Raw genomic sequence first — 20,186 nt, forward strand, 5'->3', positions numbered from 1 at the left:
GGGTCGGAGATGGGCTAGGTGGGGCGTTCCCTCCGGGCTTCCCTGTCTCTCCCGATCCCCTCCTATCATTCTCCTCCCCCCCCCCCATGTTACCTGTGGGGGCGCCTTACCAATACAGTCGTACCTTGGATCCCAAACGCCTTGCGACGCGAATGTTTTGGCTCCCAAACGGCACAAACCCGGAAGTGAGTGTTCCGGTTGGTGAATGTTCTTTGGAGCCCAAATGTCCGACGGGGCTTCCGCGGCTTCGGATTGAGTGCAGGAAGCTCCCGCAGCCAATCGGAAGCCGCGCCTTGGTTTCCAAATGTTTAGGAAGTCAAACGGACTTCTGGAATGGATTCCGTTTGACTTCCGAGGTTCCACTGTATATCTTCTCGGAGCAGGGGCAATCCCATTGCCGCCTTCAGTTCTGGTAAAGCTAAGGATTGCTTGTGCAGATCTTGATGCCTTCAAGGCCGAGGCTGTCATCTGATGAGACCCAGTACTCCTATCAGAGAAGCAAATCCTCAAATACAGTCATACCTCTTGTTCCGCTCGGTTCAGGTTACGCCTTTTCAGGTTGCGTCCTGCGGCGACCCGGAAGTAACGGAACGGGTTACTTCCAGGTTTCGCTGCTCGCGCATGTGCAGACGCTCAGAATGACGTCACGCGCATGCGCAGAAGCGGCAAATCGCGACCCACACACGTGCAGACGCGGGTTGCGTTCTGCTCATGATGCGAACGGGGCTCCGGAACGGATCCCGTTCGCAACCAGAGGTACCACTGAAGTTGAAATGCCTGGCTTGTTCAATGGCTTGTCCATTTAGGAGCCATTTCTGCTTCCTGGGCTGTACCCCCAATACTACGGCTTTTGTCTTGGAATAATTTGTATTCAAATCTTTGTTACGACACAGTCTCCCAAAGTTCTTTAGAAATCGCCTCATACCCACTTGCGTTTGTGCTAACAACACCGTATCGTTGGCATGTAGCAAAATGGATACATTATGGGATAAAACTGAAACAGGGAAATATCTGGCCATTTGGGTTCCTTTATTACATCATTTACATAAATGTTAAAAAGCAGAATTTTAGAAAGTATTTCAAAGTGTTTAAAATGATTTAGGAATTACAAGGTTAACTTTTTAAAAAAGATATTAAATAAGTTTTAAAAACCTGTATGTGTAACTGCTGATGATGTTGGGGGGTGGGGGGTGGCGGCAGCTGTGGTTGTAAGACTCCCTTAAAACTGATTTACAGTGCTGGCTCTTGGGGATTGAAAGGGCACATATAAAGGCCTTGCCCCAAATTAAAGAAAAACCAACAAACAACCCCAGTCAAACAATTAGAAGAACCAGCCTGTGGAGCTCAGATGACAAGTCCCACTTTGGTGCAACTTGACCGGAATGACATGCACAGATGCTCCCTTCTTTTTCTCAGTGATAGCAGCGATTTTGGCTAAGGTGTGGCATGCAGCTGAAACAGTATTTAAGGAAGCTCAAGTATTCCGTGTGAAGCTCCAGGAGCTTGAAGAGAAACTCCAGGCGTTGCCAGCAACACTCCAGGAGCCGCAAGCCAGAGGTATTTTTGCGAATCCTGCCTTCACATGGCCCTCCCTCCCAATGGGTTTCAAGTCCCATCATCCATGATGAGCGCTGGCCATGTTGGCTGGGGCTTAGGGGAGTCCCACCACAGTCTGGAGCCCAGTTCACTGCGCCTTTGTGGGCAGCTGGTAGCCATGCCAGGGTCGCCTTCGCTGCGTGGAAGGGGTGGCCTCCCCCCCACGCCCACCCCATGCGCAGGAGACCAGAGACCAGTAGCAGACTGCGCATATGCCTCTGAAGGGCACAAAGGTTTGCTGCCTCCTTGTGTGCCCATTTTCTTGCCAAAAAGAATAAAAATACAGCATATGGTTGCACATACCAGGCACCAATGTTAATGGTGGTTCTTTGGCTTTTCCTTCAGGTGAGGAACACGAGGAGGAGGAGCAGCAGCAGCAGCAGGAGGAGAAGGGAAAATAAAGAAAATGGGGGGGGGGATATATATTTTCCTATATATTTCTATTCTAAGTTCTATGTATTGCTTCTTTATTTAATAAAATTTATTTTAAAAAGCCTGCAAAGTGGTTTACCAAAACAAAAAAACCACCACAGCAGTAAAATCAAGAAAAATCAACAATCCTACTTTAAAACATACAAAAGCTAAAATATTAAAAGAGATGAAAATTTCTTCAACTTCCTAAGCTTCTAGGTATGCTTGCCTAAACAAGAATGCTTTTAGCAGGTGCCTGAAAAGCGTCTAGCAAAGGCAAGTGCTTTGTTGCAAGAGGCGGGGAGTTCCAAAGGGCAGGTGCTGCCACACTAAACCACGCAGTACAGATATTCTGCGGAACCTGTGGTAGCGCTTCAAACTGTTAGAATTCCAGCTCCATGATTGCAGTCATGGGATTGTTGTCTATGTTTTGACTCCACAGAGTGGGAAGTGACGGCGACAGGATGTTTGTGTTCCTGTGTTCCGTGAAGTGGGACTATTGTCCTTTGTTCTTTTTCTCTTTGCTGTCTGATGCTAGAGAGAGAGGGAGCCATGTTGCAGTGCTCCGTGTGTGTGTTGATATGTAAATCAAGTCGATTAGCCAAAATGCTGAGTTGCTGAGGTCTGTCACGCATGATGCACAAACTCTGCGGATCCCTAAGTCTGCCGGTGTCGCTTGGCATCGGTCGCTGTGATGTTCGGGCTGAAGAAAGCTTATGAAGCTCCCAAACGATCGACCAGGAGGAAGGGAACATGCCAGTCGGGCACGTGTCTCTGCCAGGGTGCTACTCGAGTGTAGGCTGAACTCCTGACAGAAACTACGGAAGGGGAGGTTTTAGTCATGGGGATTTCACCATGCTCTGAAAAGGAAAACATTGATTTCAACAGCAGGCCTGCACAGCAGCAATCTACTCGCCTGCGAGTCTCATCATGATCAGTGGGACTTCTTCCCGAGCCGGCGGTGCATAAGATGGGCTGCACCCCTTGCACCCAACTTGTACCTAAAACTCTGCACAAGCCTGCGCCAGAGAAGAGTGGAGCTGGAAGGGACCCCTGAGGGTCATCAAGCCAACCCCCTGGGGCAATGCAGGAATCTCAAGTAGACTATCCCTGACCGATGGCCCCCCGTCTTCTGTTTTTCCTCTCAGCCAGGACCCACAACAACGGAGACTGGAGGTGGGGGGAAAGATAAATTTTGACGAGGGAAAGGCAATGGGGCCGATTTGTCAGGCACACACAGGCACAGCTTGAAGACTTTACGCAGAGAGGAACCCCACACGGGAGACACAGATACACAAGCACACAGAAGTCAATAACCCAAGAGTGGCTTCTAAGTGGGGGGTTGGCTGAGGACAGGGTGGGGCGGAAACATGTGGAGCTTTGCAGAGGGGAGGCAGAAAGCGTTTGTCAGAGGGAAACTCACTTTCCCTGTTTAGAAACCGGCCAAGGTCCCTTCTGCATTTGCAGCGCTGCCCCCAAAGTGACCCTTTCAATCCACTTGGTAGTCCAGCTGTAGGCGCTGCTCTTCCAGGCAGAATGAAAGGCGCACCCACCGATCCCGCTTCCTTCCTCTCCCCTTCCTGCCCCCCTCCGTTCTTTGCTCACCTGCCTCCTTCCCGTCCTCTCCCCTGCCTGCCTCCTCCAGCCGGGAGCGCCCACCCACGACCCCCAGCTTCCCAAGCCACCAGTGAATGTCCCCCCCCCCCCGCCCGCAGGATGACACCCAGTGCGGACCGCCCCCACCCTGCTCCGCCACTGCTCTGGAAGAAGCTGCTCTGCTGAGAGCAGGACATCTCTGAAGACTCGGCTGGGGTTCTGTAATCTCTGGTGATACATCCCACTGGCTGAGGTGTGTTGAGCTGCAGACTGACTCCCACAAGTCACCAGCTGAGAGGTCCATGGTCCAGATGCCACTACACCCATAGGTGCTGAAAAGTACCAACTTGAATGGCTCTGAAAGGAAATCAGACAAATTCAATGTTGAGATTTCTATGCTGTCCATCGGACTGGGTTGCCCCAGCCATTCTGGGCGCTCCCAGCAAATTGAAACATCCAAAACAGTAAAACACCCCAAAATCTTTCCTGTACCGAAGCCAATTGGATTGACTGTTGAATCTTCTTCCAAGTACTTTGGAAAGGACAGGAGCTTTCCCTGCACTTGAGAGCAGTCAGCTAACGTAGGGGTACAGGACAGGCCACAGGCCACTCCCAGCTCAACCCCCTCACCTCAGCATCGGCCGCCTGAGGCAGCTGCCTCACTCTGGCTCATCAGAGGTCCGGCCCTGCTTGGGAATATGAGTGGGAGAGGGCCATTGCACTCAGGTCCTGCTTATGGGCTTGTTGTGAGCCTCTGCTGGGCAACTATGGGGAACAAGGTGCTGGACTAGATCATCCATTGGTCTAATCCAGAAGGACTGTTCTTACATCCGGGGTGGACTGGAGGCAACTCCAACTTGCAAAAAGCCCTGGAACACCAAGAATTGCAGACTCCCACACTCGCAAGCAAATGAGCTATTGCTTCGCTTCTTAAACCAAAAGAAAAAAACAAACCCACGTCCAGTAGCAAACAGACCAATGAAAGTTGCATTTTTGGGTGGGTAGGAAGGGTGTCATTTTCCTTTGGCTGATTTAGGTCCTCGGCTTTTAGACTCCAGAACTGGCACAAACAGGGATGGAACTCTGCTTCAGTTCAAAGGGAGGTATGATTGGCAGGCAAGGTGACACAGCCAGTTATGTGGAAGGGAGGAGGAGGAGGGTGGGGAGGTCACAAGGGAGGAAAGAGCTCTGCACCTCAGCTCGGAATTCTTTTGGAAGAGTGGAGGGGAACAGAGGAAACCTTTCTTCCCTTTCAGTCTTTTCTCTCCCCCCCTCCTTTTTCCTTTCCCCCCTTTTTTAAGAATATGCTATACGGAATTTCCGAGGGGGAAATTCGCTAGGGATCTCGCCTTCCCCAGAAACCCCTCCACATACCTAGGGCGCGAGACAATGAGCTCGAGAAAGCCCTTTCCTTCCCCTGTCGCACCAAGCACCACATCTTTTTTTATTAATGAAAGACCCTGCTTCCCTCTTTCTGGTATGAAACCGCATCAATATGAACGGGGACTTGGGCATGAACTCTGTATTTACATACTGCTGCGTATAGCCCAATCAAAAGCATCGGATTTGGACAGCTAGCCAATAGCGCTTAGCGGATAGCGGCCTCTAGTGGACAGAATCTTTCTTGTGCCGCTGCCTGTTTCAGTTCTGCGGAGCAGCGGAGCTTCGCCAGCTTGACTGAGCTCCTGAGTGGCCACCGGCTGAGAGAACAATGGACTCAGTCCATCAAAAGCCCATTAACTGGTTTCTATTGCCAAAAGTGATCCTTTGTTGCAAGAAATCTGTCAAGCCACTTCCCTTATGGACTGCCGGCTTAGGAAAAGCCCCTCACTTCAGAAAATCCACCCCCTGCATCAATTTCCTCCATTCCAACGCCATTCTTGCCCTTAAGGAAAGGACTCTTTCCCCCTCTATCTCCCGCCATAATCCCTCAAGCGTGAGGACACGTGTACACCCCCCCCCACCCAGGGAAGTGCCCAAAGGTGACAATTACTGAGCAGTTCCTTGGCCAAAGAAACCAAGAGCCCATCCCCAGACTTGCCCCAGGGTATGGATGCGCAGGAGGGACGCGGGTGGCGCTGCGGTCTAAACCACAGAGCCTAGGGCTTGCCGATCAGAAGGTTGACGGGCTGAGCTCCCGTTGCTCGGTCCCTGCTCCTGCCAACCTAGCAGTTTGAAAGCACGTCCAAGTGCAAGTAGATCAATAGGTGCCGCTCTGGCGGGAAGGTAAACGGCGTTTCCGTGCGCAGCTCTGGTTCGCCAGAAGCGGCTTAGTCCTGCTGGCCACATGACCCAGAAGCTTTATGGCGGCTCCCTCGGGGGCCAATAAGGTGAGATGAGCGCTGCAACCCCGAGTCGGTCACAACTGGACCTAATGGTCAGGGCTCCCTTTACCTTTAGCTTTACTTAAGAGGTGCCTGGACATGTTTGCCTGTGTTAAGCTTGTACTGAGTGAGACGTCTGGACATGTTTGCCTATGGCCTGTCCACCGTCCCTCAGACCTGTGGGAATGTTCAGGGATGCAGGAGAGGATATATTGTCTGATTATATCCTTATCCAACTTGGGTTAACAAGTTCCACAATTTAGCAGAGTAACATTCCCCTCTTCTAAAATTGGCAGCGGATGCGTTTGCTCAGGCTCGCTAAAGCCTCTATAATAACTGTTCTGGTATTTCCCCCTTATTCCCTCATAAAAGAGAAGACATGACACAGTCTTCTATAAAAGTATAAAAAGAGTTTGCTCACATTCTGTTCACAATCGGATCCCAGAAGGCAGACTTAGCTTAGAAAAGTAACATACACTTGAAAACTATTCCATAAGAAGACAGTCCCTTTGTCCTCTCTTGGCTGGAGGCCAAGAGGGCATCTTTGGCTAAGCAGATGTTGCTTCTTCGATGCATGTGGTGAAAGAGAGAGAGAGATGGCTGCCCTGCCCTGTGCTTTTGTCGTTACCTGCACAGGTGAGGCCACACCCACCTTTAGTCACATGTAGAGGAAGTTTGTCCCAGCCCAGAAGGAAACAGGAAGTTTACCTGCTGGCTGGACAAACATTCCTCCCCATGTGTAAACATGTGCACTCTAGGAATGTTGTACTTGACTGCTCTTGTGTTTCACATCCCACAAGAGCATGTGGCGGGCCGGACTATATTATGAAAAAATATAGTAGCCTCACACCCCGGAATTTTCCTCATCAATGCCAACTCACCCATAGAGGCAGAATAGGAAGCCAGCCCTCCAGGACTTGCTCCTCTGCTGTAAACATAGTTAAAGTTGAGCTGCAGCTAGTAAGACCAAGCACTGGGCGCCTCTCACAGAGTCAAACGCTAAAATTGGGTCGAGTGCTTCTCTCCAGAATCTCTTTCCAGGATTATGGCTTCACATGCCTCTTTCTAATAGCAAATTCATCTGGGGAGACCCGACAGACGGCGGCCAAACACATGGAAAGCACATTTGGTGGTGGGGAATAAGAGGGTGCTGCTCCACAAACCTTAAAAAGCACCCTCTCCAATGGCATGGCACTGGGATGACCCTGTGGTTCTACCCCTGGGGCTGAGGGTGATGAAACAATTACTGAGACAGCTAAAGTGCTGGTGGTGAAAAACCCACTTCAAATGAGACCAAACACGGGTTAGAGCTCAACGCCGAGCCTACCAAGTGGCGATAGCGACGGTGAGGAGGACCATTGTTGCTGGATCTGTTGGTGAAAACAGTACCAGGAGACTCTTTCAGGTGGTTCATAGTCTAACAGAACCACCTTTGCCATCAGGGTCTGATACAGAGTCCAAGATCTCCTGTAATGACTCCTGTCATGAGTTTTTCTGCAGATAAAAAGAGGTAGACTCCACCAAGGTAGGAGGGTGCCAGAGCTCTGCCTCGTCAGAGACATAGTATGGCTTGCCAGTTCCCACGTGGAGGAGGGGGTAGGAGGGAGGGAAACAGACGGAGTATGCATGCGCATTCGACTGCCTAATGGCATCCACATCACCCAGGGGATCACAGCCACAGAGATAAGAAAAGAAGAGCCACCCCATTGTCTGGAGAGGTCACTTACCTGATCGCATGGACAAGCCGTTGTCATCGGACCTCAGTGATGGAAGCGTGCAGCTGTATTGAGGCAGCACCAGGTGCTGAAATTGTGCACCTCTAACAATTTTGTGCCTGGGGCAACTGCCCCTGTGCCCCGCAGCCCACTACGCCACTGGGTCTAGTCAAGTAAAGTGAAGTTGATCTTCCACTGTGGGTTACTTTTGTTCAAAGCAAGATTCCTCTGGAGGGAGAGGATGTTGCAAAGTAAGTCAGAGGCAAAGCAGCCCAAAGCCAGGTTCTGTGTTTGCACACATGATTTGCAGTGAGCCAAGGGCTGAATTGCTGCTGTTGTTTCATAGCCCAGAACAGCAGGTGTAGGCGAAAGGTCTAAAGTTAGACAACCAGGTCTTGGTCAAGGCATCCGCTGACCAGCAGGCCATAGAGAAGAGGAACGTCAGCATTTCAACTCTGAGCCAAAAGTTTGGCTTTTGCTATTTTTGGACACCCTTGGTCATGAGCCAAGTGTGATTCTCGAACTGTGAATGCTGACTTTGCCAAATCCATACAGGCCCTTTTCATCTCTCATGCTCAGGAAGTCACAGCCACAGCTCAGGAGAGGATTTTTCATTTGCTCCTTTTCCATGGGGTGGGGAAAACTCAACACTTTTAATCTTGTCTTATTTTTATGCAGTTGGGTGGTCCAAAACAAGGAGACTTATATCTGCACCCTCTCTTTAGCACAGATGGCCTGCAGGAGAATTTCCTGTCCTTCAAAGTAAAAATGCACTTTTTTGGCAGTGCAACTGCAGGGAAGGCATTGTCTGCCACGTTTGCAGTTGAAGGTAGAGCTTGGGGGGGGGGGCAGGAATGTTCAGCAGAGGGCAACCAAAATTATCAAGGGGCTGGAGCAACTCCCAGATGAGAAGCTAAAACATTTGGGGCTTTCTAGTTTAGGGGGGAAATGAGTAAGGGAGGACACGGTCAGGGGTACACGCATAGTGTAGAGAAAGTGGAATGCTCACAAGGCTGAGGGACTAGGCAAGACCAAGGCTATTTCAAAACCAGTTTTTAGGTGCATGTAGCTTTGTGTCCTATAGCTTTTAGCCCAATACTGATTGATGGGGGATGTGTGGGAATGTTCTGGGGTGCAGGAGAGGATATATTGTGAGATTATATCCTAATCCAACTTGTGCTAACAAGTTCCCAAAATATCAGCAGAGTTTATAACATTCCCCCTTTTAAGTTCGCAACGGTAACGTCTGCACAGCTTCACTAGGACCTCTATAATAATTACTCTGGTAATTTCCCCCTTTTGATCCCTCTTAAAATACAAGACACGACACAGTCTTTATAAAAGTATAAGAGAGTTTACTCACGTTCTGTTCACAATATGATCCCAGAAGGCAGACACGCTTAAAAAGGTAACATACATTCAGAATCTATCTTATAGGAAGATAGTCCTTTCCTCCTCTCTTGGCTGAGAGCCAAGAGGGCATCCTGCTTCTTCAAAAGATGAAGATGAGAGAGGCAAGAGGCAAGAGAGAGAGGTGGCTGCCTGCCCTGTGCTTTTATCATTTACCTGCACAGGTGAGGCCACACCCACCTCTGGTCACATGCGGAGGAAGTCCGTCCCAGGAAGTTTACCTGCTTGCTGGACAGACATCCCTCCCCATGTTCTAACATGTACACTCTAGGAATGTTGTCATTGACTGCTCCTGTGTTTTACATCCCACAGAATGGAGGCTTATTTTGGGATGGTTTGTGGTGCACAGCCCTGTCTTGTCTTGTCCTCGTGTGTGTGTGTGTGTGTGTGTGTGTGTGTTTATCCAAGGGCTTTTTGCTTGTTCACCGGGATCCTTCAGAAGGAAGAGACAAAAGAGGAGTAGTGACATTTTCCTGCAGGTACCATCTTATCGGGGGTCCCTTCTCTGCTATCTTTTCAATGCCTACTTCCTCTTCCTCTTTCAAGAAGCCTTCTAAGGAGAGATTTTTCTTAGTCTGCTTCTGTTAGATTTATTGCTCAGATAAGCGTGAGGTCCGGCACGCTTCCCCATCGCAGGCCTCTGGCCGGCATTCCAAAGGTCCGACTCATTCCGATGCTTCTGAGCAAAGCATAGCAGAGATCAACAGCGGCTAGAGGAAGCTGCAAAACACTCCAGTGCATTCTTCAGTGTGCTTAAATAAAGTCCACTCAGGATCTTAGCAGCTAAAAGCAGTTTTATTTACAGCAGACTATCCATTATCTATCACAGCGAACAGCATCGCGAAAACACGTCCTCTCTCCTCAAAAGCGAAAGTAGAGAGAACAGAACAAAGACTTGAGTCTCTCGGAACTGACGTAGGAGTTCCCCCCTCCCACTAGTAGGCAGAGCGTACACTCTGAGCTGTTTAACCCTGTAAGCTCAGGTTCTCCTCACACCCCCTCTCGCTCTGCGCTACTGTGGGGACAGTAAGTACAGAACTTACCCCCAACTCCAAACCACCACAAAACTCCCCATGACGCTGGAAGCTTAAAGGTTTGGTAAATCCATCGGCCAGGTTACTGTGACTGGCACAGTACTTCAGTCGTATCAAACCTGACTGAACACTCTGACACACATTTCGGAAACGTATGTCCAGATGCTTGGTTCTCGCCTTAAATTGCGCAGATTCAGCCAACTTCAAACAGGGCTGATTGTCTTCCCAAACCGTGATGGGCAAGCTACAATCCCCATAGATCTCTTGCACCAAGCATCTATAGAACTCTAGTTCTCGGCACAAGTCTGACAGTGCACTGAATTCAGCCTCAGTAGAAGACAGCGCAATGAGACTTTGCTTCCGGGACTTCCACCCAACCAGTGACTTCCCAAACTTTACCACCAATCCAGACACAGACTTGCGGTCCTGCGAATTCGCCCAGTCACTGTCCGCATAGCATGTGAGCTTCGCCTCACCTTCAGCTGGCAGCTTAAGACAGAAGTCTTTGGTATGCTGCAGGTAGCGCAGTACCCGCTTGATACCGTGCCAAGCACTCACACTGGGCTTTGACGCTTCCCTACTTAGCAGGTTGGTAGCAAAGGCAATGTCTGGTCTGCTCCATTGGGACAGATACAACAGACTACCTAGAGCTGACTGAAAGAGCTCAGCATTCTCAAACTCAGCACTTTCTGCTTGCTGGCTATCTTTCACGAAGTTCGTCTCCATGGGTGTCCGAACTCCTGCACAATCGGACATTCTGAACTTCTCAAGCAACTGCTCAATCTTGCCTTTCTGACTGAGCAAGAAGCTACCATCCTCAGTTCTCGCTATCTGGACGCCTAGGTAGATCTTTACTGCACCCAGGTCCTTGAGCTGAAACCGTTTCCCAAGCTCTTTGGCAAACTTCTGCACCTGTTTGTCTGCCTTTCCAACATGGATGATGTCATCAACGTAAAACAACACCAGTTCCTGTGAGTCTCCTGATCCTCTAAGGAACAGGCAACTGTCAGCAAGACTCTTCCTGAAACCTAGCTTCTCCAAAGCTTCATTCAGGCACAAGTTCCAATTCCTGGCCGACTGCTTCAGGCCGTAAATTGACTTGTGAAGTTTCCACACAGTACCTTGCTCATTGCCCTCAAACCCTGGAGGAGGAAGCATGTACAGATCCTCCTGGAGGTCTGAGTTCAAGTAAGCAACATCCACATCAAAGTGATGCACCAGCAAACCTCTTTGTGCAGCGATGGCCAAGACCAAGCGTAGAGACTCACTCCTACACGTGGGCGCATAAATCTCCGTATAATGCAACCCCCTGCGCTGCGTGAATCCTCTCGCCACTAATCTGGCCTTATACTGCGGTTCTCCTGTCGCTGTGGGCTTAAGACGGTAAACCCAGCGGCTACCCACTGCCTTTTCACCCACCGGCAACTTCGTGAGGGAGAACACACCTAGAAACTCCATTGAGTTCATCTCCTTCTTCATCGCCTCATGCCATTTCCTGGCTTCTTCCTGAGGCAGTTTCTGAACATCCTCAAAACTCTCGGGTTCACACTGTGCCATTCCGACCCACACACTAGTGACGGCAAACCTTTCAGGAGGTTTCCCCTTGGTCGTCCGCGTTGAACGGCGTAGCACTACTTCAGGAACCCCCTCTGACCCACTAGGGCCAGCCAGAACGTCCTTGGCATCAGAGAGCTCCCCCTCTGACTTACTGCGCCTTCTGGACTTCTCAGCCGAACCTGTGGGGGAAGATGGAGCACTGCGTTGCTCACTCTTCACAGCCTTGGGAGAAGTTCTCCCCTCTGCCTGCACTGGGTCTGGACTCTGAGCCTCAGTAGCAGGTTTAACCTCTTCCTCTCCTTCATCAGCAGAGTCTAGCAGACTCTCTGACAGGATGTCAGGGTTCCCATGTATCCTTGCCCAGCCACTCTGCTCACAGAATTCAGCACTGTTGCTGAGCAGAATCCTGGACTGATTCCCTGACGGATACGCAAACCTCCACCCCTTGGTCCCTGGCTCATACCCACAAAAAATCATCTTTTGGGACTTGGGTTCACCTTTCTTGCGTTTGGCTTTTGGTATGAGGACCCAAGCCTCACAGCCAAAAACGCCGAAGTAGTGCACTTTCGGTTTCTTGCCATGGAGCAAGAAATACGGTGTGCCACCTACCACTGAATTGAACAACCTGTTCAGAATAAAGTTGGCCGTTCGCCAAGCCTCCCCCCAAAAGCGCTGTGGGAGCCCGGCATCAAACAAAAGAGCTGCGGACATCTCCCCTAGAGTCCTATTCCTGCGTTCCGCGATCCCATTCTGTTGGGGACTGTGTGGAGAAGTCAACCTGTGTTGAATCCCCTTTTTGCGGAAGAAACTTTGCAGTGCAGACCCGGTGAACTCCCCACCGCGATCGCTCTGAAAGTTTTGCACCCGTGTGGAAAACTGCAGTTCCACAGCCGCAATCCAGTCTTTGATTAGCGGCGCAGCTTCATCTTTGCGCCGAAGCGTGAAACACCAAGAATTCCTCGTATGGTCATCAATCAGAACCAGCGAAAATTTGGCTCCGCCCAAACTGCTCACAGAAAACGGTCCACACAAATCTGCATGAATTAATTGAAAAGCCCTGGTGGTCACCCTCTCAGACCTAGGGTATGTGCACGTTTTCACCTTTGCGGACTTGCACGCTCTGCAATCTAGAAACTTAGCACATGATTTCATTTTGCACCCTTGCGTATACTCTGGGATCCTTTTCACCGACCCCCACGACACGTGTGCCAGGCGTCGGTGCCAGAGATGTGCACACGCATCATGAACTGGAACATTGGCACACTGCGCTTGAGCCTCCTCCGTGTCATCCGTGTCATCTGGACCTGCAACAGAAGCATTTATCACAAACAACCTGTCTTTACATTCAACACTGACTAGGTGCTGTCCATTCTTGGAAATAGAACACTTATTGTTCTCAAAACACACTCTGTAGTTCTCAGCAAGAAGTGCACTGACAGACAGCAACGCGCAGGACAGTCCTGGAACAACAAAAGCCTGGATTGAGTCCTGCAAGAAAGAACAAAACAGTGAGCCAGTCTGCGTGAGTGGGTGTCGAGTCCCATCTGCTAAACAGACAGTCTTCCCAGATTTTACAGAGGTGCAGTTCTCCAGGAATCCACCAGATGGCACGAGATGATGTGACGCTCCTGAGTCGATAACAAAAGCCAGCACAGCATCCTGTTGACAACTCTTGACTACAGCCATAGAGGCAGCCAAATGTTTACGTTCAGTGTCTCTGCCAGCTGCCTTCGGCTTGCCTTTCCCACGCTTTGAAGAAGAGCTCTTTATCTGGTTGCTACGGGAGACGGCCTTCGGCTGTTCCTGTGCCTCCACTGGACATTCTCTCACCAGATGGGAGGGGGAGCCACAGCGATAACAGCGGCGACGCGTAGCAACAGCTCTCACAGCTCCTTCTTCAGCCATTCCTTTGTTCCCAGCACCCCCACCTTTGGGCGCACAGCCTGGGCCTGCACGCTCCCCAGCACTCTGGTTGTAGGCCTCAACATCACACGGCCCCTCGGAGACAAAGCAGCTACTCCCAGCTGTAACTTCAGGAACATGGCCAGCAGCCCCCTCTGGGCTCTCAGCTTCCTCCCTGCTCTCGGCTTTCTCCCGGCCCTGGGCTCCTGCTGAGCTATCACACAGACTCCTCAGCACCTGCCAGGCGGCCTGTGCCGACTCAATGCCCTCCAGGTGGGGCAACAGGATAGCGTCCACGCTTGCTCTCAACATGCAGAGCTCCCTTTGCATTCTCAGCTGTCTATCTTCCAGGAGTGCAGCCTCCAGCTCTGCTCCTCCTTCTTCAGCAGCAACTGGCATGGGTGGGGCGGGCTCCTTCTGGGTTATACTCCAGAACCCTGTGGCCAAAAACCACCCCCTGACTCTTCTAACCCAGATATCCCAGGACTGGGTTGTGAGCTTTTCAAACGGGACATCATAAAAGTCCTGGAGCTCAGCCATCTCCTCCCCCAGTGCTCCCATTGGGGCTTTGAAGTACTCACGCGTACCAGCCAGCTTCAACGGAGAGGCCTCCAGTGGCTCTTTGCAGCACACAGCATTGCAGCCAGCTTCCCTGCTTTTCTCCCAGGCGAAGCCTCAAAACAGGACTTTTGCCTTCCGGCAGCAAAACAGCAGCTTCTCAGTTTTCAGCCTTCTTAAGCACACAGCACATCAAAGGCAGGCTTCCTCTAATTGCAGTTACTGCCTCCATAACCTGTTAGATTTATTGCTCAGATAAGCGTGAGGTCCGGCACGCTTCCCCATCGCAGGCCTCTGGCCGGCATTCCAAAGGTCCGACTCATTCCGATGCTTCTGAGCAAAGCATAGCAGAGATCAACAGCGGCTAGAGGAAGCTGCAAAACACTCCAGTGCATTCTTCAGTGTGCTTAAATAAAGTCCACTCAGGATCTTAGCAGCTAAAAGCAGTTTTATTTACAGCAGACTATCCATTATCTATCACAGCGAACAGCATCGCGAAAACACGTCCTCTCTCCTCAAAAGCGAAAGTAGAGAGAACAGAACAAAGACTTGAGTCTCTCGGAACTGACGTAGGAGTTCCCCCCTCCCACTAGTAGGCAGAGCGTACACTCTGAGCTGTTTAACCCTGTAAGCTCAGGTTCTCCTCACAGCTTCTGTGTAGGAACTGTTTTTGGATGTTTTGGTTGTTTAACTGTTGTGTCTTTGCTGCCCTGGACTCCTTTGGGAGGAAGGGTGGGATATAATGATGCCGAGTAGTGCCTCCTGCCCATACCTGAAGGTTTTGTGGAGGCGCCATAGCCTCAGTGTCTCAGCACCTGCATTGCATGCAGAAGGTCCCAGGTGCAGTCCCTAGCACCTGCAGTTAGAAGCTCAATGTAGGTAGGAGCCTTTCTCTGCCCAAGACCTTGGAGAGCTTCTGCCACTCAGGCTGGAAGTGGGCAATACTGGGCTAAATGGATCAATCAGGTTTAGGATCAGGGACTTCCTTCTCTTAAATGAGCTACCTTCCCAGGTGGATGAGCCCCACTGCTCGTCACTTCCCTCTACAGCACGGGCAGAAACCACCTTCTTGACTGTTGGACCCCCTAGTGGTCTCATCTGCTCAATTGTCCGGAGCCTGGCTGTCAGGGCTGATTCAGCTGCAGTTCAGCATCAAAACTCAGAGATGAGCAGTAAGGTGGACTCTTTCTTCAGGGAGACGAAACCCGACAGAGAAACTCCACAGGCAGGACTAGCCCCAGTTGCCAGAACGGAGGATCTTAGCCTCCTCCTAAGGTAGGGCTATCAGACATCAACAGCTTCTGGGTCTTCCTTTAAGAAGCTCAACAATTTGGGGGTCTTCCTAAAAATAGCTCCACAGCTTTCGGGGTGTCTTGCTTTCTACTTTTAGAAATATGGCATCCCTATCCTAAGGCTCCTCCTCAGTCGGCTGACTTCCCAACAGTCGTGGAGGGGCTCTCTGTGCCTTTTGTTCTGCTCCATGTAATGCCTCCCTTGTTCCTGGGGACAGAGGAGGAGGGGAGCAGGGAACAGTGGACATGGCATGTGCCTGGGGATCTGTTGCAGCCTCAGTCGCCACCACCTCCTCCTCCTACTCAGCTGCCTCAGTCTCACTTAAACCTGTTGCTTGTTTAGCCTCCAAGCCATCTGCTCCCCCTTCTTCTTCTTCTTCTTCTTCTGACCTGTCTCCTGCATCCCACCAGCAGTCTCCTGGCTTGGAGCCTTCCCACTTTGATGCTTCCCTGGTGGGTTCCCTGGCTGTAGCCTCCCACCATTCCTCCTCCTCTAGCCAGTACCCGACACTAGCTTTGCATGCAGGGGAAGCCCCTAACTCACTGAGGGTTTGAGACCCATCAACTCCCCTCACCTGGTTAGCCTGCCAGTTGAAGCCATTCCTGGGGTGTGGCTGCTGCTGCAGGCTGACAGTTTCTAAGAGCCGCAGGTGAGAGCTGTAGTGACCAAAGGTGGACAAACTACCCCAGAAGGAGCACAATGTGCCCCCCACCAGAGGTACTACCCCTCCCCTCGCAACCTTGAGTCATGAAGGACAGAGAGTGGAGAGTTGAATGTGTGTAGAAACCAGCCTCCCTTAGGAAACCAAAGTTTACATTCATCACTCCACCCACTTTCACCTGTGGCCCCTTCCACCACAGGCACACGGCCCCTGGAAGGTTTCCCAGAGGAGAATATGGCCCTTAAGACTGAAAAAGAGTCCCCAACTCCGAACTAGTGACGAACTGCCATTGATGGCTCCAGCTGGATGTTGAAATCTCCCTCTAAGCTCCTTCTCAGATCCATGTTCCCTTTCAACAACTGGCTTCCTCCTGCAGGTCAGACAGTCCCCTCAGTACAAGGACCCATTGTTTCTCCATGTGCATTTTCAGCAGCCTCCCATGTGACTGCCAGTGATATCATTTTTCCCATCCTCAGATTTTGCCCCACCCCCGGCAGCCTAAAATTCTCATTAGCTTATATCTAAAAAGGAAATAAGACATCTCCAGCTGAGCAAGACCTGGTATTTTCCCCTCTTCAGATAGCTCTGGATCTTCAGCTGCGGAGGGGAAATGCCCACGGTCCTTTCAAAATTTCCAATGTATTCATAGGAACATCACCTGTCTTGGCAAAAAGGAAGGAACAAATGTCTCAGATGCAAGCCCTTTAATCTGGAATTGCTATTCTTAACTCCATGTGGCTGGGGTGTTCTGGGGCTTCTGTACCTTGAACTAATAATTTCTTGTTTGCATGTTCTACCCCAGCTGCTGCTCCCTGTTCAGTTCAGCTGAGGGATTAATTATGCCTTGTCATTTGATTCGTCAGGGTCCGTTCCATACATGCCGGGTGGATAAAACGACTAATTCATGTCATGTCTAACTGGTTTGAGCGAAAGGCTTCTCAGAAGCTAGGGCATGTCATAAAATACGGCAATGTACAAAAGCGGGTGGAGGGTGGACATTAAAATCAGTCCAAAGAAATCAAATGTCTGGGTGCTCAAGAAATGTTTAAATGATAGCACAGAGCTGTTGGCACAGAAAAGGTCTTCAAGAGATGCCTGAAAGTCAGCATTTCATTACAGATCAGCCTTCTCACGGATTCAGTCACTTGTGCAGACAGCTCAACTTCTGCAACCAATGACCTCCTGCAGAGTGTAGCCACAAAAGAGAGTTTTGGGAGGACTGGAGGACAGGCTTGCAGTTCATTCAGGGCAGAAGCAATGGGAGAAGGGCCATAGCTTAGTGGTAAAGCAGCTGCTTACATGCAGAAGCTCTCCGGTTCAATCTGTTGTATCTCCAGCTAGAATGTCCTCTGTCTGAAACCCTGGAGAGTTTTTGCCATCCATTGTGGACAAGACTGAGCTAGATAGAGCCATAGTGGGACTCAGTATAAGGCAGCCTCCTATTGTCCCAGCAACAAGCCTTTGCCACGCACAGAGGACTCCTTAAAGACATGAAATAAATAAAGCTGCCCTGGAAAGGGATGCTGAAAATTAGAAAGCCCTGGGACAACAAAACACTCGGACACAGTGCCTTTAAAGCACGGACCTGGGCCTAGGAAGCATGGGGCACCAGGTACCTGTGGCTGAGCCTTGAGAGACTGCTGTCCAAGGTGCTGAAGGGATTGAATACAAAGATGCAACTGTTAGCATGTCAAGGGGCATGATGGTGCTTTGAATGCATAAAGCAGATGCGGCCTAACTTGCACAGTTGCAGAATGAACTGAACTGAGCTGGAAGAAGCAGGACTACATGGGATGTAGAACGCTATACAGGAAATGGCTCTGGGAGAGGCACATGATGCAAAAAGCGGCAGTTTCAACCCATTCATGGGAAAGAGAGCTCTGAAATCCTGGAGAGCAGCTGCTGGCTGTGGCAGACCATACAGAACTAGATGGCCCAGTGGTCTCACTGGGTTTTCAAGCCAGAACACAGCTTCAGCGCCCCCAGGACAAACCAATTTTTAATTCCCCAAACTCTTACTAATCAGAGTTTCCTTTTTAAAGCGACAGTAGTTCAAAGCATTGACTAGGGGCTTTTCAATGTTCAAAGGCAGTTCGGATGCCTTGACTTGCAATCCTTACAACAACCCTGCAGAGCAGTTCAGTGTTATCTCGAGTTGCAGAATAGCGAGGTGCGATGCCGAGGCGGGCGCAGGGTGGCCCACCTAAGGAGTTCATGGTAGGGGGACCTAATGAGGCCAAACTCCGTCTTTTGCTCTTCTTTCAGCTGTGTCTTGGCTCTGTGCTCGCAAGTGTTCTAGTGACTTTCAGGTAACTTGGAAAGCATGGTAATGATGTCTTGGTTCTGAAGAATGATATTTCCCCCAGTCTGACTTAGTTATCCTGGTGATGATTCAGCTAGATGTTGTACACGCTGACCATATTCCAGAAGGGGTTTGTTGTCTTGGCCTTGCTTTGGCTTACTGAGATCTGTCTTCTCCCTATAGGTGCTCATTCTAAAATGGATAATTGTAACGTTTGACTTCATTGATCAGAAGGAAAATATGAATGCTCTCTATGGTTTCTTCTTCCGCTTCTTACAATATGAGAAATTGGTAAGATAAAAAGGAATGTGTTATTTTGAAGGAACTCGCTTTTATTCTGACATTAACCCAAATCAAACAATAAAGAGTACTTTCCGACCACACAACAGGACACCATGTGAAAAGTGGGACCTTAAAAATACCTCTCCCATTTCCTTCCTTTTCCTGTCTTGTTCCTTCCCAATGGGCGCCGGTCGCAGCGCCCCCCGGGTGCACGGCATGTTCAGGCAGGCAGGCAGGCAGGCAGGCAGCTATCCGATGTCGATCCCGCCCGTTCCTCCCTCCACCCCCCTCAAAGACAGCCGCGCAGGCAGCTATCCGATGGGGGGGGGGGGATCCTGTTCTGCATAGCTATCAATTTGGGTGTGATAGTCTTATGTTTGCATACTTATGGGAAAATAAAACTAATTTATTTTAGAGCTTGTATTTGTGTGTATTCATGGTATCATTTGTAGACCCAGTAGATGGCAGTGTGGTGTGGAGAGTGTTTTTGGCAGCTCCTGAAAGGATAGAGGGTGGAACGTTGACCGTTCAAAGGCAGTATAAGCAATATATATATATAACTCCACATTTTCCTAGCTACGTTTCCCCATAAAAGTATACACTTGAATACATTTGAATCAAATACATTTGGAACAAGTGATTGTTACATTTAGGGAACATTCTCTAGGCGATGAGTTTGGGGGGAAATACAAAAACCCATTTGGATACATTTGGATACATTTAGAAAAGTACAGCATTTTGAGGGAAAATACATTTGAGTCGAAAACTACATTCAGATCCATTCTTAAAGTCAATGAGAAAGATACAGCAAAAAGGATACAATTTGATACAGCAAAAAAGGATCCATTCCCCAAGGCACCGTTGACCTTCTTGTAGGGTGTGAAGGCAGAATACGATCTATTTGATATTGGTAGGGTCCTTCTCCTTCATTCCCCTCTCTGACCCTGACTCTCTTATGACACAGGGACCATCCCAGAGTGTGGGCACAACTTCTGCCGGTCCGGCCTGATCCAGTGCAGCGGGGCAAAAAGGAGGCTGGCTTCCTGTCCTCAAGGCCGAGTTGGAGTCCAGAGAAGGAGCTTCGTCCGCAATCGTCAATTGGCTACCTTTGTCGAAGTAGCCAAGACTCTCAGTCTTCCAGAGGGAAAGGAGGAGTCTGTGAGAAGCACCAGGAGCCCCTGAAACTCTTTTGCAAGGAGGATGAAGCCCCCATCTGTGTGGTTTGGGGCAGATCCAAGTAGCACTAACACCACGAGGTGATTCCTCTGGAAGAGGCTGTCGAGGAATACAAGGTACCTTGAGGGGGAGAAATAGCTGTGTATTCTTCTTGGCAGGTGATCTTCTTAATTCTCAGATCCAGAGTAGGCATGGTATTCATTGGTGGTTGTTTATTACCTTAGAAGCAGCCAAGGGGAAGCCTGAGGGCTGCTGGGATGGCTGGGAGGAGGGAGTCAAAGTCTTTCTCTCTGCCAGGGGGGCCAAGGGATCTTCCCTTGAAATACAGCAGCTTCATGGGACCATGGCAGGGAGAGAAAGAAAGGGTTA

At 50.0% G+C, this 20,186-nt stretch overlaps 1 pseudogene across 1 annotated transcript in view; it reads left to right on the forward strand.

The window, feature by feature from the left end:
• The first annotated feature begins 18,232 nt into the window (after nucleotides 1–18,232).
• Nucleotides 18,233–20,186, forward strand: part of LOC308467665 (inositol polyphosphate 5-phosphatase OCRL-like) — a 51,143-nt pseudogene continuing 49,189 nt past the window's right edge. Inside the window, exon 1 of the transcript in view lies at nucleotides 18,233–18,274. The product of the transcript in view is annotated as an inositol polyphosphate 5-phosphatase OCRL-like (transcript). The remainder of the gene's footprint in view (nucleotides 18,275–20,186) is intronic.

Source organism: Podarcis pityusensis (assembly GCF_964106645.2).
Source record: "Podarcis pityusensis genome assembly, chromosome: W".
Taxonomy (NCBI): Eukaryota; Metazoa; Chordata; class Lepidosauria; order Squamata; family Lacertidae; genus Podarcis; species Podarcis pityusensis.